The sequence below is a fragment of the Cydia amplana genome, chromosome 17, assembly GCF_948474715.1.
Source record: "Cydia amplana chromosome 17, ilCydAmpl1.1, whole genome shotgun sequence".
NCBI lineage: Eukaryota > Metazoa > Arthropoda > Insecta > Lepidoptera > Tortricidae > Cydia > Cydia amplana.
Window position 1 is genome coordinate 4,283,601 of NC_086085.1, and position 25,523 is coordinate 4,309,123.

The 25,523-nt window shown below is 36.7% G+C and overlaps 1 protein-coding gene and 1 long non-coding RNA gene across 3 annotated transcripts in view; one reads left to right on the forward strand and one right to left on the reverse strand.

Annotated features, from left to right (window-relative positions):
• LOC134655765 (uncharacterized) overlaps nt 1-17,630 on the reverse strand; it is a 64,367-nt gene extending 46,737 nt beyond the window's left edge. The window contains exons 1-2 of the long non-coding RNA XR_010097460.1: nt 17,592-17,630; nt 17,356-17,506 (exon numbers count right to left, since the gene is read on the reverse strand). This is a non-coding gene — a long non-coding RNA (uncharacterized LOC134655765). The remainder of the gene's footprint in view (nt 1-17,355; nt 17,507-17,591) is intronic.
• Nucleotides 1-25,523, forward strand: part of LOC134655722 (protein doublesex-like) — a 261,764-nt gene that overhangs the window by 156,629 nt on the left and 79,612 nt on the right. The window lies entirely within an intron of this gene.

Here is a 25,523-nt window from a genome sequence, read left to right on the forward strand (position 1 = left end):
TATATTACACGTGTGTTCAGTGTCAAGGCCTCGCAACAAAGTTGCAGATTGTTGGCCCACTGAGCGAGTTATGCAATGTGGATCGATTTCTTCATAAGCGTGTCTTGATTACGGTTCATAACGTGCTATTTTACTTGTAGAATGTTACACCCCAAACATTATTGAGTATACATACATACATATAATCACGCTTATTTGCCGGAGGCGTAAACAGAGACCACGGATTTCCACTTGCTACGAAATTGAGTGTATTTCAAATTAAAATCCCACCAAAAACATTTCATGTAAAACTGCAAAAAAGTTATCAGATCTCAGCAAATGCCAAGCCCTTAAGCCCCGACTTTACTAACCCTGAGGGGCTACCGCGGAAATCGAAATTCGCAAATTGCGGGATCTTTCCCTTGTACTCCCAATGAAGGCGTAACTAGAGTGACAGAGAAAAATGCCCACAATAGGCTACATTCCTACTAGTCAAATCAGCTTCTTTTTAGAACTGTCAAAAAGATTTGCTAATATGGAATTTATATGAAAACGAATGTAGTGACGTCACGGTAAACTCACTTACTTTTTATATTTCAATCCGATTTGTTAAATACAAATTGTTTTTAAAAATATCTGCTGTCTATGTTTTTCTAATAATTATCTGGTGCTTTATTTCGTGCACGGTTTGAAATAATTTATTTTAAGTACAGGAAACATCCCTATTTGCGATTTTTGGTGCAGGCACTTAGGTTTTTCTGTTGCCCCATAATTTCTCTTACCCCACCTAACCTTAGTCGTTTCAATGCCTATACGTCGTCGGTTCGCATGCTTAGCCTGACACAAGTAATTGACTAATCGTAAGCCTTTTTGCAACGATGTATTAGTCTACTATTGGTTTAGTAACTACACGTGTTCAGTGTCAAGGCCTCGCTACAAAGTTGCAGATTGTTGGCCCAATGAGCGAGTTATGCAATGTGGTTCGATGTCTTCTTCATAAGCGTGTCTTGATACTCTAGATTACGGTTTGTAACGTGCAAATTTTGCTTGTAGAATGTAATACCTATGTACAGTCGACTACAAAGAGATGTATCCACTTTTTCACCTTACTGCCTTGTAATAAGGTGAAAAAGTGGATACATCTCTTTGTAGTCGACCCTACATTTCAAATACCCGCAAACATTACATTTACAGGGTATTTTACATTTTATGTAAAATTGAAGGCCAAGACTCACTAACTAGCTTTTACTGCAAAAAAGTTATCATACCTCAGCAATAGTCAACCCCTAAGCCCCGACTTTACTAACCCTGAACCTAAGCTTTTTTGTTGCCCCATAGTTTCTTTTACCCCACCTAATCGGTCGTTTCATTGCCGGTTCGCATGCGTTCGCGGCAGCGCTTAGTTTGACACAATTAATTGACTAATCGTAAGCCTTATTGCAACGATGTAAGGCCTACTATTCAGGTCAGGTATATTCCACGTGTGTTCGTTCAGTGTCAAGGTCTCGCTACAAAGTTGCAGATTGTTGGCCCACTGAGCGAGTTATGCAATGTGGTTCGATTTCTTCTTCATCAGCGTGTCTTGGTTACGGTTTGTAACGTGCTATTTTACTTTTAGAATTAGTACGGTCCCCTATGATTTGCTACGTCATCTGATACCCTGATAACCACATGGAACACGTTAATAAAAGTGATGCTAAAATTCGAAAAACATTAAAGAAAATGAATTGGCTAAAAGCAAGAAAAAAGTACCACTTCCAGTGACAACAAAAAATGTGAAATTTTGTCATCTATCATGTTATTTTAGCCTCCTGAGACCCACAAGCATTTGTTTTGTATTTGCTACTCAATGAAAGTTTAATTTTTTTTTTGGATTATGTAAAAACAGTTGTACGCAGGGTCTTAGGAGGCTATAATGCCATTTTAAAATGAGAGCGTGTTTTCGATTGTATGCCGCGGCTATGTCCATATATGACTTTAAGTTGATTGATGGCCCGATTCGAACTTTATGATACGTCAAATAATAGATCTAGAAACCAGAGATGTGAAAAATACTTTATAAAAAGTATTTAAATACAAAATACAAATACTTCCTTGGTATACTATTTCAAATGCAAAATACAAAATAGTTTTTGAATTTGTATTTAAAATACAAAATACGAAATAGGTATTTTCAAAATACTTTTTAAAAATACAAATACTTTGCGATAAAAGGTACTCTGAATAGTGAATACCTAGTAAAAGGCGGCATCGTAAAACAGCGGTCTTGACATCACTACGAGAGCCGGGAATGGAGCAGCATTATGACGGCTGTCATCTAGAGATCGGTTTTTGCGCGTGATCAGCGTCGCGTATTACCTAAGTCCAAAACTCTGATTATTATTGTGATTCCCTAATAAATATTGTTATAAATGGTGCTCTGGTGTTTTTACCCTTACAGCTTCAGAAGTGCGATAGTGGATTCCCGCCTACTACGATATAATTTGTCGAAATTGACATTACGAAATTTACCGCGCGTAGTCCTTCCTTGTTTCATTGTTCTGATCGTTAATCTGATTGTAATGAGTAAATGCACCAACACCACTCATCAGTTAGGGACTTAAATATACAAAGTCCAAGATTGGTGTCAAAATCATACCTACAAGAATTGCCTACAAAACTAACCTGCGCCGGCTATTGGCTGGCGTATCGTACCTTTGCCGTGTGTTTTGTGTGTTTTGTGTTTGATTTCAGATACCTATTTCAGTTTATGTACATCAATGATCATGACTGTCAAAAATAAAACATATTGACAGTGTAATAAAGCTGCTGGCATGTATGTATTACAATATTCACAGCAGAAGATCACAAGACATAAGCTGACAGATACCATTAGGTACAATTGAATTTTGATATTGGTATGAATGAAATAAATCCTTGGGATTATAGAGTAACTCAGGTAAAAGTTAACTCAGGTAAGAAGTCTGTGTTGATCCAACACCTAACAATACTACGGGGCCATAGTGGTAAATATTCACTGCCTCACTTATATGTTGTGTTATTTTGGTAATTCATGTGCTTTCAGATACATAACATAATGTGATTAAGTACACATGTGTGTCTACATGACATATTGACAAAATGCTATGAACATTTTCTAGTTTGTGTCGTGGTGAAATTTACATTCAAGTAAAAAGCATATTATAAAACAAGTTTGGTAATGTAAACTTAGCCTTGATTGATACTATATGTATGTTGGTATTATGCTTTCATGATTAACAATGAGTGCTATTTAATACTTTATCCTTTCAGTCAAATTAAAATAGATTACAAGTTTTCAAAAACACTGGAATATTGGTTACAACGACAATGAGGAGAAATTACTTGTTGTTTCATATGTGTGTGTGTGTGTGTGTGTGTGTGTGATATTACACATGCTTATTGCAACTGAAATAATGCTTTGTTGGTGTGTTTTTGGTTTGTGTAATTTCCAGAAATTTGACAGCAATGATTCTTGAATTGAACAACCATACCGTCGTTGAACGCACTAGAGTGACTATCGGGTCAGGCCTCTATAATGAACCCAAATGGACATGGATAATATTTCAAAGTTAGTTGGTTATGGATGCCAGGTATAATATGTCCAAGTGTTCAACTAATTCATTATATGGAGAAAATATGTTGATACTTAATCTCTGATGTCATGGAGAATGAGGTATTTATTTAGAAATAAAATGCTTGTTCATGTTGTACATGTATACTAACGGTTAGTATGTGTTACATTGACTGTGGGTTGGTAAAGTGCGCTTTGTGAATAAGCGAAAGGTGACAGTTATTTGTAGCTGGTTAGTATTGTCTGTGACAAAAGTAGTCGCTCCATGTTTCCGGAGCCTCCTCGGACTGAATATTTTAAAAGACAGTTCATATCACATATAACCTCCTGCATCTTTGCAATTAACATTAAGCTGCAGACATACTGATAAATAAAGCAGTAAATCATTTGAGATGTTGAGAAAATTTCTGTCTGTACATATTATTGATTGGTTCTATGTATGAAAAATGTTATGAATGTTTATACAAATTAATTGCATACAGCTTATAGTATGTTGTGGTTGTTGTTTTGTTCATTGGGATGTTGGTTTAAGTTTGCATTGCAAATATTTTTCACAAAATGTCATGTTATAAAATGAACAAAAGACATATATTTAAACAGACTTACCAAACTAATGAAAGTTATTGGCATGACATTGTCAAGTGTTTGAGTTATTGACAATGATAATCATTTGTGTTCTAACAGTATGTTTCAGATGCATTTCCTTATAACAAAACTTTATTGCTGGTGAAGTTTTGACCATAGTTTTATAATACTTGCACCGATGAAGTATGATTATAGGTGTTTCCAAGGTTTAATCTTGTCAAAGAGATGAACATATTGAACTAGATACTTACTGAGCTGAGTATGACACTGGTAAAGCAGGTTGTTGCTAATGGTAAGCGAGGTGAATACTTTCAGGAGTCAATATGAATATTGACGGTCTATATGATATACATGTCTTTACATACAAGTGCTACTGGACTCTAAACGTACCGGTCAGTTAAGTGTTAAATGGATGAATATTAAACGAAGGTAAATAGCTTGGTTAAAGCTTTCCAAATAACTATTTTAACCCATTCACTGCTAATGAACATTGACCGAAGAATATCATGTCATGAGCTACTGTTTGAAGTTATTGACGGTTTTCGTCTGAACTTGTAGTGTGTTATGGTACCGTTTGCATTAATAAACAGTACACTTTTATTACTTCTGGGTTTCATAAATCAGAAGTTATAAATAATAATATGTTTCACAAATTTTGTGGGTTCACTAAGTATGTATTTCATTGTTTTGAAAAATGCATAAATTGTGGTTTATTATGTTATGAACTCATTTACCTTACAATGTGTGCTTGCATGGCATTTAACAAAATTATTTAGTTTTGTGCAGGTATAATTTAACCTGGATGATGATGTGTTGAGTTATCTATACATAAAATGCACATGCACAGCTGCAGAAAATCAACCATGTGTGTCTTGGGATTGGAAGCTTTATGGTTTAAGCATATGTGCCATGATTTGACTGATTGATCATTATCAATATACACTTCATGATGGTTGAAAAATACAATTTGTGAAACCTCGATAAGGCGAACCTGGGTAAGAGAGGAACCTCGATAACATGAACTTCTGTTCAGGCTCTACTGTAGTTCAATGTTGGTATAGTAAGAGCGTTGCCTTTATTTAGGGGCACGGAAGAGGCAAGCCAAGTTGCACATGATCATTTACAATTGGTTGCATAGTAGCAACTGCTTATTATTTTATATTTTCCATGTTAAAGGCAAATGCTGTTATTTCAGGTACCGTTTTCAGATTAAGAACTGACTACGAGTATATTCTCAGATTAGGAACTGAGATATAATTTTATTAGACACTCGGATTGTGAACTGAGTGATTATTTTACTTATATTACTTACTCTCGAGTTTGGAATCGAGTTGTGATTTTGTCTTATCCCAGATTTAGAACTGGGTTACTGTTTTCATACTTATGTGTTTTGTTAACAGGTTTGCCGACTAAAATAAACACATTGTGCTTGATTAATTTTATTAGACACTCGGATTGAGAACTGAGTGATTATTTTATTTATATTACTTACTCTCGAGTTTGGAATCGAGTTGTGATTTTGTTTATCCCAGATTTAGAACTGGGTTACTGTTGTCATACTTATGTGTTTTGTTAACAGGTTTGCCGACTAAAATAAACACATTGTGCTTGATTAATTTTATTAGACACTCGGATTGAGAACTGAGTGATTATTTTATTTATATTACTTACTCTCGAGTTTGGAATCGAGTTGTGATTTTGTTTTATCCCAGATTTAGAACTGGGGTACTGTTGTCATACTTATGTGTTTTGTTAACAGGTTTGGCGACTAAAATAAACACATTGTGCTTGATTAATTTTATTAGACACTCGGATTGAGAACTGAGTGATTATTTTATTTATATTACTTACTCTCGAGTTTGGAATCGAGTTGTGATTTTGTTTTATCCCAGATTTAGAACTGGGTTACTGTTGTCATACTTATGTGTTTTGTTAACGGGTTTGCCGACTAAAATAAACACATTGTGCTTGATTAATTTTATTAGACACTCGGATTGAGAACTGAGTGATTATTTTATTTATATTACTTACTCTCTTCAATGTCTGCTATAGAGCTTTAATTATTATGTGCTCTTTAAGAAGGGCTGTTACTTTAGTCTTGGCAAGGGATGCTATCCTTAATAGGCTACTTCCTGGCGCCGGTAATCGCAACAGAGGCTTTAAGGAGCGGCCTGTTGCTTGTCACTATCCTTGAGAGGGTGGTTGTTGCTGATATTTGCAGTGTAGGCTTTAAGAAGCGGACCATTGCATGTGATATAAGACTATCCTTCAGGGGATGGTTGTTACTGGTATTTGCGGTGTAGGCCTTAAGAGGCGGACCATTGCATGTGATATAAGACATCCTTAATAGGATGGATGTTACTGGTATTTGCGGTGTAGGCCTTAAGAGGCGGACCATTGCATGTGATATAAGACATCCTTAAGAGGATGGTTGTTACTGGTATTTGCAGTGTAGGCCTTAAGAGGCGGACCATTGCATGTAATATAAGACTTTCCTTAAGAGGATGGTTGTTACTGGTATTTGCAATGTAGGCTTTAAGAGGCGGACCATTGCATGTGATATAAAACTATCCTTAAGAGGATGGTTGTTTACTGGTATTTGCAGTGTAGGCTTTAAGAAGCGGACCATTGCATGTGATATAAGACTATCCTTAAGAGGATGGTTGTTTACTGGTATTTGCAGTGTAGGCTTTAAGAGGCGGACCATTGCATGTGATATAAGAATATCCCTAAGAGGATGGTTGTTTACTGGTATTTGCAGTGTCGGCTTTAAGAGGCGGACCATTGCATGTCACATAAGACTATCTTTAAGAGGATGGTTGTTACTGGTGTTTGCAGTGTAGGCCTTAAGAGGCGGACCATAGCATGTGATATAAGACTTTCCTTAAGAGGATGGTTGTTACTGGTATTTGCAGTGTAGGCCTTAAGAGGTGGACCATTGCATGTGATATAAGACTATCCTTAAGAGGATGGTTGTTACTGGTATTTGCTGCAATGCAGGCCTTAAAAGGCGGACCGTTGCATGTGAGCTTAGATTATCCTTAATAGGCTAATTTTGTTACTGGTATATCTGCAGTGCAGGCCTTAAGAGGCGGACCATTGCATGTGATACAAGACTATCTTTAACAGGCTAGTTTGTTCCTGGTATCTGCAGTGCAGGCTTTAAGAGGCGGACCATTGCATGCGATATGATATTATCCTTAAGAGGACCATTATTCTACTACCGATAAATGTTTTATCTATATCGTATCGTACTATTTGTTGTTGACCTTGAGAGGTTGGCTTGAGACCTTGTTTACAAAAGGATATTTTAATGACCTTAAGACTGATGATCTCAAGGTTACCTTGAAAGGGTTGCTTGCACTTATACCTTCTAGGGATCGCTGGCGAAGTACCGGATCCAGTAGAGTTGGAGGGAGTGCCTGTTCGAAATACCCAGTTGGAGCGAGTGCGTGCACTGGGCTCCGTGACAACCTTATCGTGAAGGGCTGACTTCTACGGTCGTTGCGCCTACAAGGGCAGTGGTGTCCTAGCCTAGGCAGCTCCGCACATGCATGAGACGTGTCCCATGTTAGCCTCTCACGAGTTGTACGCATTTTTGTGCGCGCATGCGAGGGAGTCTTACATCCTACAACGGAGAAGCCAATTGTGAGTTTGTTCCAAGTCTTTGCTTTTAAAACGACACAAATAGTCATTGTTACGTTAAGCGGTCAGTATGAACGCACCGCTCAATGGAAGGTTTGGGTTAGCTGCATGGGTATATGCATGCTAGAAATTTATCAAAATCTAATAAATCCTTCAAGGTTATATGACGTTATTCACAAGAAAATAATTTATGTTAGATGGTGTTACAAAAAAAGGGGGTGGTTTATCTACCTGCCGCTAGATGTCACGCTCATCGCAATATTTTATTATTTTGCATAATTAATTAATTGGTATTTATATCCTCTTGGTGTCATATGCACGTGAATTAAGCCTTTTGTGTATTTCAAGCAAGTGCTGAGCAGACTTGCATATCCTAACACCTCTCATACCACGGATTATTTGGTACCTAGCCTGGTCACGCTTTCTTACATTTGGTTCAGTCGGCTTAAGCCCTTACTCCAATTCGACTGAAATAGAACTAAATATCTTGGTGTAAGTTGACAATAACGAAATAGACCGTTTCAACGGAACTCGAGTCGAATTATTCAAACGGACCAAGGCTTGTATATCGGCTGAGCGTAAAAGGTGCTTGTTCAATTCGCAGAATATTGAACTGGTGGAGGCTACATCCACCTGGTGAAGACCCAGCTTGCTGCGACTGCGTTGGCTGTGGCAGACTTCAATGGCTGCACTGATGACAGTGACCTGCGGGGCGCTGGTCGGGTCAGGCGATGGCCGAGCTAAAAGGCGGCATCGTAAAACAGCGGTCTTGACATCACTACGAGAGCCGGGAATGGAGCAGCATTATGACGGCTGTCATCTAGAGATCGGTTTTTGCGCGTGATCAGCGTCGCGTATTACCTAAGTCCAAAACTCTGATTATTATTGTGATTCCCTAATAAATATTGTTATAAATGGTGCTCTGGTGTTTTTACCCTTACACTAGTCTGAATTAAAAAGTATTACTCAGAATATCCGAATTGAAAAGACTCTTTATTCTTTGAAAACAGTGTGTCAATCATCCTCTATCTAAAGTGCAAATTTCTAGTTGTTTGCTCATATTAACCGGAAGGATGGATGGATGATGGTTTATAACGGACAATTTTTAAAAGCATTAATTTAGATTTGTAATGTTTTACAGCTAGTATAATGCCTCTCGTTAGTGTGATGAAAACGTCTCGTTGGTGTTTCATCAGGGCAGAAAAGTTTGTTCTCCTCTTGTACCTTGAAACCCTCGCAACACTTTCCACTTTTTTTAACCACTCGCTACGCTTGTGGTCATGTGCGACGTTACTAAACAGATTCAACAGTTCCATGTTAAAAGAATGAGAGAGTTGCCAGGATTGTAACATCAGAAGAGATTGTAACTCTTACCTACATTACCTACTATAAAGTATTTTGTATTTTGAAAATAGAAAATAGGTCACAAAAACTATTTCAAATAAAATACAAAATAGTTTTCTTCAAAAGGTATTTAAATACAAAATACAAAATAGGTATTTTGCATTTTGTATTTGCATTTTAAATACAAGTATTTCAAATAAGTCACATCTCTGCTAGAAACGATATGGATTAGATATGTCAGTGTCAAATGTGACGTTTCTTCAAACAAGACACTAACATATCTAATCCATATCGTTTCTAATCGGACAGTAAGTGACCAGCCAGCCTATTATGGATAGCTTTATCCATCTTTATCCACGTGATAAAATAACTGTCACTGTTTAACACCGTGGGAAAGAAAGTGACTGACACCGTTTTATCACGCTGTCACGTAGACAAGAACGACCATCATATCCGTACAGGTAATAAATTAAAGATTTTGTTGGACACGCCCACCGCCCACTATAATGACCATTTGTATGGCTATTTAATTAAATGCAGTTATCTACGAATGGTCACTGGTCAGCTAAGTGTCGACCATTAGACCTTACCTCATTATCATAAGGCTGGTAATAAGAATGATGAGTGATTGACGTAACGCAATCGTGCTTATTTACATACTTATTAGTCCATAACAGTGTATCTACGTACAAACGTAAATCTAGTACCTTTAAACGAGCAATTCTTGTTTATTTATTTATTTATATATATATATATATATATATATTTCGGGGATCTCGGAAACGGCTCTAACGATTTCGATGAAATTTGGTATATAGGGGTTTTCGGGGGCGAAAAATCGATCTAGCTAGGTCTTATCTCTGGGAAAACGCGCATTTCCGAGTTATTATATGTTTTCCGAGCGAAGCTCGGTCACCCAGATATTATTCATTTATACTGGGTAATTATATAATCATATATCTAAATGGTTGCGTCATTAAACCACCTGGGGGCGCCAGGGGGCCTAGCCAATATAGGTAATAACCGTTGAAAAAAAAAACGGCAATCGACACCTACGTGAGTTTTCGTAGCAACTGTCATTCCGATACATGTTTACTTTTCGTTACGATTGTCATCTTTTCTAATATTTTCTATAATGTAAATATCCAGAGAGGAAAATGGGGAGTACGTTTGTATGGAGAAGTGCCCGTCCCCTTTCGTCTCATACAACATATGAATGTTTTTTAGGGTTCCGTACCTCAAAAGGAAAAACGAAACCCTTATACATAGGATCACTTTGTTGTCCGTCTATCGTCTGTCAACCGACGCTTTATCTCGGGAACGCGTGGAGGTATCGAGTTGTAATTTAAACTATATACTCAGGCCTAAACAGGGTCTAAAGTCTCTAGAAGCTGCGAAAAAATTCAACTTCTAAGTTAACGTGCATAAAAGATACGGCCGTTTATGCCGCAAAAAACGTATATTTCAACACTCTCAAGGGAATCAAAATTTGTAGGGTACTTCCCGTTAAATACATAAAAAAATTGAAAACTATAAATTAGTAAAAAAAGAATAATAAAAATAAGTCAAATTTGTACGGAACCCTCGGTGGGGGAGTCCGAGTCCCTGTTCGTTTTATTATAGTACGAACATTGTCTATCGGTTATCTCACGGTTGATTGTAGCGATTATATCGTAATCGCCGTAAGAAAGATCAATCGCTATGGCATTAAAAGACAGTAAAGACTGCAATTACACTGTTGCTTATTACATGTACAATAGGCTACATGACTAATTTTCATTTATGGTATCAATCGATCGGGTTTGTTTTTAGGATCAAATGTCTATATGGGACCCATTGCATTAAAGTAACACAAAAGTCAGAAATTGTAGTCAAAGGCCGACAGTCGCACTTCACTCACGAAACGCCCTATACAAAACGGCCAGAGGCCGTGACGTCAAGGTCTCTGGGAGCCCATCTTGTAGTATGGACAAAACAAGAAAATTGCGTTTTTGTCGGTGAAATATTGCGTTTATGTATATAGTTGCTATACAATATTTTTTTGGATGAAATGTAAGGAATTGAATGGTACCCTTATTTTTATCGTTTTTGGAAGTTAAAAAAACTTAAACTTTGAAACTTTCAGGTCCTGTATTTTTGTAATTTTTCAATATTTTATTTTAATATCCACATTATTGTGATAAATTGCTCGTTTGCTATCTATTTTACTAGATTTTGTTATAAAATTCCACATCCCTATTGTACACACGTAGAGAATGATGGACTTTGGAGCAGGCTATCTGGAACCAAAGGAAGGCTAGATGACTAATTTTCATTTATGGTATCAATCAATCAGGTTTGTTTTTAGGATCAAATGTCTTGTTGTTTGCGTTATGTCTCATTTTGTATAGGATTTTGAACAGCGCCCCAAGCGGGACGATTTGGAAACTCAAAATCCCATACAAAATGACACTTGACGCAAATGCGCACGCACGCATTTAATTCTATAGCGTGACGTGACTTACGCGTTTACGTTAAGTCTCATTTTGTATGGGATTTTGAGTTTCCAAAACGTCCCGCTTGGTGCGCTGTTCAAAATCCTATACAAAATGAGACTTAACGTCAACGCGCAGATCACGTCATGCTATCGAATGAAATTTACACTAGGGGTACATGAGCATAAGACTGCAGCGGCCATTATCTAACGTCCTAGTCGTCCGTCTAGGTACTAAATAACAAATATGTAGATAAAATAAATAATCTCGTGACCAGTCAAACGAAACGCATATAGGTAAGGTATTAACTGTTACATGTGTAGCGATCTTTTTGTTTTGCCAACATGGCGGCTGATTGACAGGTATAATGAATAATCACTATAATCAGCTCGTGTTTCTATATATACGATAACGTTTTAATTTATTTACTTTAACCCGGAAAAAGGTATAGTCACCTGCAATAATATGTTACACAACGAAGGCCACAAAAATATCTGACACAATCTTATTTGTAGAGCCATAAGAGCGTGTAACATATTTTTGCGACCTTCGAAGACTAACATATTATTTACAATACACCTGTTACCATACTCGTACAGGTTTTCAATTTATTATGTATCACACCGACGAAGTACTTAAGGTATTGAGCTAGTTAATACTTTGAAAAGTAAAGAGTTTTGCGTAGGTATTTCAAAATAAAGTAAAATAACCAAGGCACCGACAATACAATACACAATACTTTTTATTGCACACCTCCCTAGAAGGAAAAAAGCGACTTGCATTTATTAGCAAAGATATGAACTCGCACTTCGCACTAAACACTAATTAATGTGTAAACAGGCCCTAAACGCAAAGTGGATATATGTAAACAGACCTTAAGAGGGGACTAACGCAAAATTATAGTTTTTATATTGAATTTTTACACGTTTTAATTAAGACGAAACAGGAGCTGAGATTTAAATATTTTAGGTAAATATACCCGTCTCGCTAACGGAAGCGGCTTCTAAAACTAGTGCGATAAGGACAAGGCGAAAAATCCTGCGTAAAAATCTCAATAATCGAGGTTTCGTACTCGACTGTTTCCTCCTCCAAAACTTAACCAATCGTAACCAAATTTGGAAATCTAAATGATTATGAAATTATCTGTGTCGGACCGTTTTTCTTTTTTGGCTAATTGATATCAGTTTTGAATACCACGCCTCTCATTGCGGCATAGTCAATTAGTTTTGGCCATTTTTGAAGGGCTCTAGCGCCTTAAAAAACAAAAATATCAAAAAAAGCAAAACGGTCCGACACAGATATTGACAATATTAATCTGTGTTAAAAAAATCATTGCTCTTGCTTCAAAACCCACGGAGGAAACAGTCGAGTACGTTTGTATGGAGAAATTACCACTTCTGTTGGCTCTTAAGGGCAAGTGCCATGAAAAATTTACTCGGAAACTAGACTATATTTTCGAGGGCAGACTCTAAAGCTTCAAAAGTTACAGTTATTTTTTTTAATTTTCTACTGTTTTCAATTGTATATGTATGTATGATACGTATATGCTGGGTGTCTAGCATACCATAGCATAGTATCATTTTAGTATACAAATGATCTATCGAGCGAAAGTCAAAAACTCAGGATTCGAATCGAAACAGTCCCTCAAGAAAGACCTCAAAATTACTAATTAAATTTATGGCAGCCGTATTGTGATCCAAAAAAGCGCGCGCTATTTTAATAATTCCTGTTTCTGGACCTACTGCACCTTAAGGTCACATTCTCACATAACACCGAGGCACAGGGCTGACACGCCATAGTGCCTTCGGACATTTTAGTGTCTAGTCTCACGACATGTTTGCATGCGCATCAATGTGATATGCATGTGCAAGTTGTGTAGGGCTTTCGCTAGGTATGTGTTTGTCATTGGGGTCGGCCGGTCGAAATATTTAGCAGATGGCGCCAGCATAGCTTGCCCTGTCAATCCCTAGAATCGTGTAAAAAAATTGTTTTTTTTATGCCCTGGATGCCAGCTATGATGGCGCCATTTATGCAAACCTTTGGCAGGTGCCAACCTCATTTTAGTCGCACTATGGCAACGAGATAGAAGAAATAGTTGTTTGACCAAAAAGATGTTTCTTATTGATTTACTTATTTTATCTTAGGATTTATTTGGTGAAGGTAGCCATCAGGAAACTAAAAGCGAAATCTGAAATCGACAAGATACAAATTAATAAATATATTAGGACAATTTTACACAGATCGACGTAATCCTAAGCTCAATAAGTCTTGTGGTATGGGTGGGTACTGTGGAATTAACTGCCCCCAGTGCCTCCTGCGGTATTTCCGAACCGATAAGACCTTCAAACCCTCAAGAAGAGCTCATTCTCCAATTTTAAAGGACCGACCGACGCATTTACATCTGGTGTTGCGAGATTTGCGTCCAAATGCAACTTGAGGCACAATAGTACATTACATACCTAGGGAGGTGAATTCGTGAATGCTCCAGATCACAGGTGTTAAATATGCGATCTGGGGCTTTACGAATTACCGCCCGTGGTTTGTCCAAAGTTTTACGTCTTGCGTTGGCCAGGAAGTGAGATTTTCTCCTCGCGTATACGTATACCTAAGTAACTATGTGCCCGATCACTCGACTCGTTGGGAATACACAATACCTGTTGCGTCGAACCACGTGTCGGGTGCAACGCACAGCAACAATGTTGCACAGCCTTGACTTGCTGGTAGTGAGTTACTAACCAACTCACGCTATCTATAATTAATAAGGTTGTAATTGCTTAAGGCCAGGTTCTTCCAGTCAAATTACCGGTCTGACTTGGAGACAGGCTATTTTTAGTAATAGTTGACTAAACTGGGATAACCTTAGAAATAACTGGATAAATTGTCAACAGCCTCATAAGACTATAGATAAATATAAGTAAAGAAAGAGTGGTAAATTAACTCCATACATCAGTTTTCTTACAAAAACGCGAGTTATTTCATAGTCATAGTTCAAAAACGAATTTAATTGATCGAATTTAAACTGTTGGGAGACATACTAATATTGAATAATTCAACGAATTTAATTTGTACTTACGTACGTACGTACACGAGGACTTACGAGGTTAAAACTGTAAGTTTTTTTTATTCTCTTTTTGAAAAAGTTCTCCGAAGGAGATTACATAAGCAAGTATTTCAAACAACAGTGCTCTATTGTTAACTTCACCGATAAGTACCTAGTGATTGCGATTAGTTCCAGCAGTCAAAAGTATCTGGTGATCTATAAGTTACGGTTGCAAGTTTTTTGGTAAAAAAAAATTGATACAAGCTTTTATCGCTGACTGTACTTTTCTTTCAACAGGCAATTATACATTAAAGCAATACAAAAGTCAGAAATGATAGTCAAAGTCCGACAGTCGTACTTCACTCGCGAAACGCCCCGAACAAAACGATATGTCGACGTCAAATAGTAGTAGGTAGTATTGAAAAAATGTCGTCATGTTTATTCCAAATTTTACTTAAGTTATCTGTTTACTACACTTGAAAAGTGATTCCACTGTCCTTGGTATGAACTAAAATAACTTCTGCACCACTTCACGACACATGAAGACATTGTTAATTACAAAAAAACGTTGTTCTTATAAACCAATTTAACCATCCGTCACTGACTGTCATCTCGGTCGAACTGAAGTTGCCAATCGAACAGTTTATAAGTACCGCCTATCTTGAGGTAGTTTACGTTGGGTCATAATTGAGCGGACAGAATGCTTCCATGTTAATATCCGTACACTGTCTTTAAATCAGTTCACAATCAGCCTTGAATTTTTTGGCTAACTACGCCTTTATTGATTTTGATGCTTACTATAACTTCTTCGAAAAATAAATACTTTTATTCTAAAATAAAAATCATGTTTAAAAGAATCTCATACAATGTGATTGTTGTGACTTGTCAACTGGTGTTGTGTTGACACTATGTTTCGCCTTTAGTTCCGTTTTATTTAATTTCTACAATTTCTTGTAGGTACCACTACATGGTATGTATAACTTCTAGATTGCCTCGAACAGAGACCTCGCGCTATATATTTCTCTAACTCATTAACTTCAAAGCTGGTCGTCCTCGTATATTATACTAGCGACCCCGCCCCGGCTTTGCACGGGTTTACACAAAACCTTAACCAATAATGTACTATATTAGCTTAGGAGGATGGATAGGTATATTAAATATACCTAACCTTCCTCAAGAATCACTCTATTGATAGGTGAAAATCACAAGAAAATCCGTTAAGTAGTTTTTGATTACTAAACATGAATCTATAGACAAAATCTTATATTCATTTAATAATTCATAATCCCAAGACGTCGTGCGTTACCACACGCCACTCATCACATCATCTCAGTATTTGCGCCATCTACAACTAGTGGCTCTGTGAGCTGTAGACCTCCCGATAAAATACTCTTCAAATAAATTTTAAAGTCGAAAAATTACTGTCTTGGGTGGGTGTCTTGGGTCGTTCGCAGACGTTTCTGCTTGTTAAAAATTAAAATACTCTTCGTTGAGAAATCATCACAGCACACATCATTGGTCTTAAGCGCCATAGACCCAACTGGCGTTTAAATCTTTTATGTCAATTTCCGACTCGACAGAAAAATTCTATCTAAGTACCAAACCTTGTCACAACATCCGGACATACGAAAGCATTTTTGCCCAAGCTGCACGGAGACCTTCGCTAGCGCTCGGTCGCTAATGATGAGGCAGGTGGGGTAAGCGGTGTTATATGGAGGTTATCCGTCTTGAACATTACTAGTCTCTGATTTTATTCAGAGTTCATTTAAATGTTTTCCCTTTAAGTATTTTCTGCTTATAATATAATAAACTAGCGACCCGCCCCGGTTTTTGCACGGGTTAATTAATTATATATAAATCTTTCTCTTGAATCATTTAAAAAAACCGCATCAAAATCCGTTGCGTAGTTTCAAAGATATACTTAACCATACATAGGGACAGACAGCGGGAAGCGACTTAGTTTACTACTAAGTATGTATGTAGTGATGAAAATTCTGATAACACAACCTTCCATATTCAATTTACCGTTGAATCAAAGATTATTTATTATTTTATTTGTTAGTTTATTGTGTTCCACTGCTGGGCGAAGGTTTCCCTCTTTCTTCCACGCGTCTCGGTCTATGGCAATATTAGGCCAATCTTTCCGTGAGACGCCAAAGCCATCTACTTTGAGGTCTGCTGTGACGCCGCACTATGTCACAGAATAACGCTACGTCTTAGGTAGGCGAACGCCGCGCGGCCGCCGCGCCGCTTCGCGTCTAAACCGCTCACGTACGAGTAGGACATACCTATACGTATCAACGGTTTGTTTCATCCTCGCCGCGTTCGCGCGTTGTCCGCCTACGTAAGCCGTAGCGTAAGTAATAGTATTATCATCATACATCGGTAACATCGGGATTTTCGATGCGGGAATGATTTCGTGTATTTATAACTTTGTTTATTGTAAAATAATTACCAAACTATGAATTAAACGTAGGTATTAAGGTCCAAATGTGCTTAGAAATGTTAAATATGTATCGTTTTTAGGGTTCCGTAGCCAATGTCTGTCCGTCCGTATGTCACAGCCACTTTTTTCCGAAACTATAAGAACTATACTGTTGAAATTTGGTAAGTAGATGTATTCTGTGAACCGCATTAAGATTTTCACACAAAAATAGAAAAAAAAATTTTTTTTGGGGGTTCCCCATACTTAGAACTGAAACTCAAAAATTTTTTTTTCATCAAACCCATACGTATGGGGTATCTATGGATAGGTCTTCAAAAATGATATTTAGGTTTCTAATATCATTTTTTTCTAAACTGAATAGTTTGCGCGAGAGACACTTCCAAAGTGGTAAAATGTAACTTCTAAAATAAGAGAATGATAAAACTAAAAAAAATAGGTATATGATGTACATTACGATGCAAACTTCCACCGAAAATTGGTTTGAACAAGATCTAGTAAGTAGTTTTTTTTTAATACGTCATAAATCCCCTAAAAACGGAACCCTTCATGGGCGAGTCCGACTGTCAGTCAGTTTAGCACCAATTGCGCTCCATTCCTCTGGTAAACCAAATCAAATCCTAGATGAATTAAAAGTAACCGCGCATTAATTGAATGGACTATTATTATTGTGTATTCGATTGCAAACAGGTAGAATTACCAGCAATTATAAACTTTATAGTGATTACAGGAAAAGTAAGAAGTTTTTTTACGGAAGTGGCAACCAATACTTACGCATATGGCCCGCCATAAATCATAAATCATAAATTACTTATTTATTTGCGTGAATAGGGTCAGATTACAGTTGTTATATATACATAAAGTTTCTCCTAATTCAACCGTCCACAAACAGCATGCAAATATTTGTTGTATTTCTTAAGCTAAGTATTTATTACATTATGTACCTACTACATTACGGTATATTACGAGTTATTCAAATAATCGTAAAGTAAATAAAACATTTTATTTAATAGCCATTCATGTAGGGTTGTCTTAAATTTATTAATTGGCAAGCATTTGATGTCAGTGAGAGAAAAACTCGAACTTTGCACCTTAATCATCATCATCATCATCATATCAGCCCTTTATCGCCCACTGCTGAGCATAGGCCGTTGCATCTTAAGCTGTTAGAAATACTTTCGACTCTTAGTTTCATCTGCTTCTTTTGATGCTGACCGTACAACAGGTCAGAAATGATAACAAACATTAATTTAACTTTATTTAGTAATTAAATACAATGTTCTTATCAACAGCAATTACTGTACTTATTAATTATCGAACAAGGGACAGCCTGTTGAAGAATGTTGACTTGTCGTTATCATGAGAACAGTGGGGGCTCTCTTACAATTTATGTAAGTACAATTAGGTATTATTCATAAATTGTAAAGGCATCTCATTTGTCAGATATTATTTATTTATTTTAAACTTTATTGCACAGCAAAAAAGTACAAAAGGCGGACTTAATGCCTCGTGGCATTCTCTACCAGTCAAGCATAGAGCCAAACAGAAAATGTCAAAAGGTGGACATACTTATAGGCAATCAATTGATTGCGTATGTATAGTGTCCGACGAAGTTTCGGTATAAAATCATGTTTCGGCCGAATTAAAATTTTCAAGAAAAGAGCGTACTCCCATTTTAAATTCCGGCAACGCACTTACCCTGCCCTGCCCTGTCCTGAAGACCTTCAAATAATGCTGCAAAGATTGAATAACACACTTTTGGAATATGGACTTAGGATAAACATAAATAAAACAAAACACATGATTGTTAGTAAAACACCAATTTCAGAAACGCTAAGGCCACTACCTATCCTTAAATAACCAAATAATAGATAGGGTAAAAAGTTATAAGTATTTGGGTTGTTGGTTAAATGAAGACTGGGGATCAGAGAAGGAAATACTAACGAGAATTGAAATAGCCAGAAACACCTTTCAGAAAATGAGGAAACTTTTAACTAACAGAAAAATAAACCTAAAACTGAGGTAGCGAATGGTTAAATGTTACATCATCCCAATTCTTATGTATGGTTCCGAAAGCTGGACCCTGAAAAAGAATTTGGTCAACAAACTAAGGGCTTTTGAAATGTGGATTTATCTAAGGATGCTCAAAATTAAATGGACAGATAGAATAACTAATGTCAGAGTTTCGGAAATCATGAATAAAGGCTTAGAAGTAGTATCAACAATTAAGAAAAGGAAAGCAGCATATTTTGGACATATGTATAGAAACAATAAATACAACCTACTGAAATTAATAATTGAAGGAAAAATTTAAGGGAAGCGTGGCCGTGGTAGAAGGCGCACATCATGGACTAAAAATATAAGAGACTGGTTAAAAGTTAAGAGCATAGATAGACTAATTCGCATGACTGAACATAGAGAGACATATAGACGTATGGTCGCCGACCTCCTGGACGGAGAGGGCACGTGAAGAAGAAGAACGCACTTACAACCCCTCTAGTGTTGTGGGCGTCCATGGGTGACAAAATTGGAAATTCGCAACGAGTCGCGATAAATTAAAACACGACCGAAGGGAGTGTTTTCAATCGACACGAGTGAATGTACTGAATAGTGAATATACACAAATTAATAGTAAATAAATACCGCATATACACATACAGTACCTAACCTATGTTATGTATACCACTTAAAAGTGCTAATTATACAGTTTCTGATATGCTAAGTTGCTAACCTAGCCAAACTAGAGATAACAACAAAAGACAATGTCTATAATTGTCTATAATGATGAGCCCCATAAATCGGCCGGGCTGGCAGCAACTTGTACAAAATGACTACGAACATACAGACAGACTAATTATATGCTGTCAATCGCTGTCAACTGATGTCAAACTACCCGTTTAAGAGCTCCAACTTCAATATATATTATATTTCAGGGAACTCGGAAACGGCTCTATAACGATTTCGATGAAATTTGCTATATGAGGTTTTCGAAGGAAACCGATCTAGCCTAGGTTTTATCTCTGGGAAAACGCGCATATTTATTTGAGATTTATATATTTTCCAAGTAAAGCTCGGTCTCCCAGATATTAGTAGAGTTTATACCAGGCGAAGTTTTCGGCTTGAGCTGGGTGAAATAATTCACCGATATTAGCTGGAGTATAAGTTTTGAAAGTGCAAAAAACAATTTTTTGAAACACGAACCAGATGTATCTCATCTGATATATCTTGGATTCAAGATATATAGAGTTTGTCAAGCTGGATATGTCAGTAGCAATGTAAAGCAAACTAAAGTATGGTAGGTAAATACGCCTAGTAAACCAACAAAAAGCAGCAATATACGACCAACGATGAAATGTAAACAAAACAGTTCCACAGATAAGATATAGGTCACGCGATTATCGAACAATTCAAACGTAGTGTTGCTAACCCGCTACTTTTCAAATGTGCCGCCTTTTTCTACTGACAAGATTTGCTTGACCAATAAATATACCTTGGAATAAGATAATCGAAGTAATCAAACTAACGACTCAAGAATGTTAAATTCTCAAAATCTAGATTGTAAGTCTTGTGACAAGCATTTTATTAAGCGTCAAGGTATACATATTAAATCAAAATTAACCTTTTTTATTTGATAATTTGTTATTTTGTACTTAGTCCAAGATCTATAATACAAGACATTGTATTTCTTGAACGAAGACATTTTCGAGTTTTCTTATGTCGAAATTCGAAAAGATCTTAAAGCGAGGAAGATGATGAGTGATAGATATTCTAAGATTTTTTTTATTTACCCTCGTATTTTTTTTTTGGTTTGTTATGTTTTTTCAATGTTGATACAGTAAAGTTAGGGTCCAATTTTATTGTAACAATGAGGCCATCAATTGCGTATTGAATTATGTTGTCAGTCGTTTATAGACTTGTCTTTGTTAGTATGTACATATGTAAACTCTTTCTTGTATACAAATTGCGTTCGTTCTGTTCCGGTCAGAAGTTATGGGAATGCAGACCCTTGGATTAGTTTATCAAACTGATGTGGATCCGCACGTGCTTCGATGTGTGTCCCGTTCGCACAACACACAACCAGTTCACCAATACTTAACGGATGAAATCTTAAAGTTCTAACGGATTATCGACTTTATGTCTATGAATAATTACCGAGCGTTAGCGTATTTAGGTATCCGTTTCAGCCTAGGCAAAAAATATTTCGTATATCCGGAGTTCTCCTCTATAGGGGCCTTACCACGATGTCCTTATTGCGATTCCGTTTAGGACCTAAACTGAATCGCTAAAGGACGGAGCTATGCGACTTATATAGCTCCGTCCTTAGCGATTCATTTTAGGTCCTAAACAGAATCGCAATAAGGACATCATGGAAAGGCCCCCTGGCCCCAATTTCACCACGGTGACAGGTGCGACAATTGTAAAACATCACTGTTGCTGACATCACAGGCATCCATGGGCTACGGTTACCGCTTACCATCGGGCGGGCCGTATTCCTGTTTGCCACCATCAGTGTATTATTTAAAAAAAACTTTATTATATGGGAAAAAAACAGACATTTCTCTTACCAAGTTTCTGACAATTGAAATTGACAAGTGAAATTTTGTGAGCGATGATTTTAAATGAAATAGAATTGCCTTGTTCATAGAGATACAGGCCTATTCGAACGTACACTGATATAAAAAACCGGCCAAGTGCGAGTCGGACTCGCGCACGGAGGGTTCCGCACCATCAACAAAAAATAAAGCAAAAAAATCGTGTTTGTTGTATGGGAGCCCCCCTTAAATATTTATTTTATTTTATTTTTAGTATTTGTTGTTATAGCGGTAACAGAGATACATCATTTGTGAAAATTTCAACTGTCTAGCTATCGCGGTTCATGAGATACAGCCTGGTGACAGACGGACGGACGGACGGACAGCGAAGTCTTAGTAATAGGGTCCCTTTTTTACCCTTTGGTTACGGAACCCTATTAAAAATGACATCTAAAGATTTGCATTTCGCTCGTACTTGTCCGTACATGTATTGGCGCACGCGATACGCACGATAACTAAATGACATCATTCAAATATTATTCTAATGCCAGTGTACATAAGTTCGAATTTGCCTACCTTCCTTCAAGATGGTTCTGACGACTTTACTACGTGGTCATTAGCATTGCCGTGTTTTGATACCACAATCAATTGATTTGTATTCTTAACACATGAACTGCCAAATATACAGTAGTCGTGCTTGGCACTGAAAGTGTTAAGCACGCTGTAGTGGATGGATCAGAAAGAAAAAGAAAAACTTAACACTAACTGGCAACACTGCCACCCACTGAGAAACATATCACACATCTTGAGCACATTTCTATATAATTTAATTAATTGACTTATTAAAAGCTGTCAATGATATTTATAAAATGCGGCCAATTATCTTAAAAACTCGGCACATTATTCCCGATTATACCACGGGAAAAGCTACTTTATGGCAGCTGGCGCTTACGTTGCATAGAACTGCAATAATATGGGGCATTATCTATGAAAAGAGACCTTATTGTCGATGGCGCTTACGCCGCACAGCGTCGCGCGGCATTGTATTTGTATCGGAGCATCGTTAATAATGGCGTAAGCGCCATCGACAATAAGGTCCCTTTTCATAGATAACGTCACATAGTGGAGCGGGGCATTAATAGCGTAAGCGCCAACCGCCATAAGGTAAATATGTGAATAACATTGAGAAAGAATCTATAATTTATGCAATTCATTAAAAGTAAATCAATTAAAGCAAGACAATATAGTATTAATGCGAGGAGACAAATAAATATTCATTCAGTGTCGTAATTTTTTTACAATTACAGAGGGCTCGTGGCCTAGTCTGTGCGGAAAGAGAAGAGTCGTGGAATGTATTGGGCCCCATACATTCCACGACTCTTCTCTTTCCGCACATACTCTAGCGGTGATAATACTATTACATACTTATTCTGGCTGGTATATAAGAGCGTGAGACTTTCAATAAGGAGGTCCCGGGACTTTCAGTCCCCGGCTAGTACCAATGAATTTTCGGAACTTATGTACGAAATAGCATTTGATATTTACCAGTCTCTTTTCGGTGAAGGAAAATATGTCAAATCACTGAACGGATTAAAATCAAATTTGGGATATTTACCTAGAGATAGATTGAGTCCCATAGAAGGGTATAGAATAGTTTTTATCGCGGAAATCTACGCGGAAAAGTCGGGGGCAGAAGAAATTATAGATTATTATTTTAAACTCGATACTAAAACCAACTTCGCACAGACGTATCGTATGAAATTCCAACACTAAGGAAGCTATGACCATAAAATGCAGTATCGTATAGATCGCAACAATGTTGCACGTTGCAATGCTAATTTAGTATTAACGCACCGATATCAAACTATATCTATTTTTATTGCACCCACACATGGCAAAACGGGGCATAGGATTGAGAACTTTACGCTGTAATCTTAAGGCTCAAAGTTGGTTGTTTTTATAAGAGTTGGTTAGTAAGTGTGCGTCAATAATGCGCGTGAGTCGATGTCAATGGTTAGCTCTGCCAAGTCTAGTAACGTACCACGTGTGTCCACTTATAGTTATAGCTCGAAGCGGCGTCACCTGTCAATTTTAGTATAGAAAACAAAACTATAAAATTAATGTGTTAACCATAAGCATTCGCGGGATTATTCGCACAGTAAATTTCAAGTACAAATTGATTTTAAATAGTCCCTGGCGCAGACTTAATTATACGGCAAATGATGATGATGGAATTTCCTTTTGCAGAGTTGCTCCTTTTGACTCACAGATTGATTTAGGAAGGGGAGCCAATCGAATTTTTGATGCAAAATTTTGACTTCTGGGGGGGTGCCCCCCGAAATTTGTAAAAAATAAAGTATTGCTATTAGGTCAAGTCTGGTATCATTTTCGTGTAACTCAAGGATGCTAAATTCATTTTCCATATTTAATGTATACAGTTTCATATAAATAATTTGAAAAAAAATGAAAAATAAAAATTTGCTATTTTATTTTTTTTCGGAATAAATGCCAAAATTTTCCTTATTTTAATATATACACAAAAAATAAAAATTTCATGAAATAGCCCTACTATTCCTCGTTATAAAAAGTATACACATGGCATATTTATTTCAAAAAAATGTGAAGAAATAAAATAAAATGTAGACCTACTTTCGACCGAATAGTATACTTACAACGATGTATGTTACAGCTATTAGAATTACGGCGTTTGATGACGATGAGATACCTTTTAGCATAATGAGTCCTTAGAAGCCTTAGATCTTTTTAGGAAGGAGAGCCACCTTGATTTTTGGTACGGTCGGAATGAAAAGGTTTGGGTGATTTGTCCCATACAATCATAAATTTATGCCAGCACCTGTTTAGGTTTCTGCAATAAGTTTGGTGACATTCTTGAGCAAATCAAAAGGAAGAAATCATTTAGGTGATTAAATCTTCAAAATACAAAATAATGTATAAATATTGACTGATATTTACATTATTTTCCTCCGTATAGCTACGTCTCTGAAATCGGATAGGTTGTGCACCGAGCATAAGCAATGTTAAAGAGTGTAAACAAATATATAGGTGGTAAAATCATTAAAATACGAAATAATGTAATTATTAGTCCATTTCCCTTTTTTTCTTTTAATTTTCTCGATAATGACACCAAACTTAATGCAGAAACCTAAGCAGGCGCTTTCATAACTTTATGATTGTATGGGACAAATCACACCCCACCCTTTCATCCATACCGCACCAAAAATCAAGGTGGCTCTCCTTCCTAAAATAATCTAAGGGTTCTAAGGACTCATTATGCTAAAAGGTATCTCATCATCATCAAACGCCGTAATTCTAATAGCTGTAACACACATCGTTGTATACTATTCGGTGAGCTTGCGGTCGAAAGTAGGTCTACATTTTATTTTATTTTCTTTACATTTTTTCGAAATAAATATGCCATGTGTATACTTTTTATAACGAGGAATAGTACGCTATTTCATGAAATTTTTATTTTTTGCGTATATATTAAAATAAGAAAAATTTTGGCATTTATTCGGAAAAAAATTAAATAGCAAATTTTAATTTTTTTTTTTAAATTATATGAAACCATATAAATTAAATATCAGAAATGAATTTAGCATCCTTGAGTTACAAGAAAATGATACCAAACTTGACTAAATATCAAAACTTTATATTTTACAAATTTCGGGGGCACCCCCCTTGAAGTCAAAATTTTGCATCAAAAATTCGATTGGCTCCCCTTCCTAAAAAATCAATCTGTGAGTCAAAAGGAACAACTCTGCAAAAGGAAAATCCATCATCATCATTTGCCGTAAATCGCACTTTTTCGTCGTATGCGCCAGGGACTAAAAATGCCACCGACGGCTAAGAAATATGGATAAAAAACGTG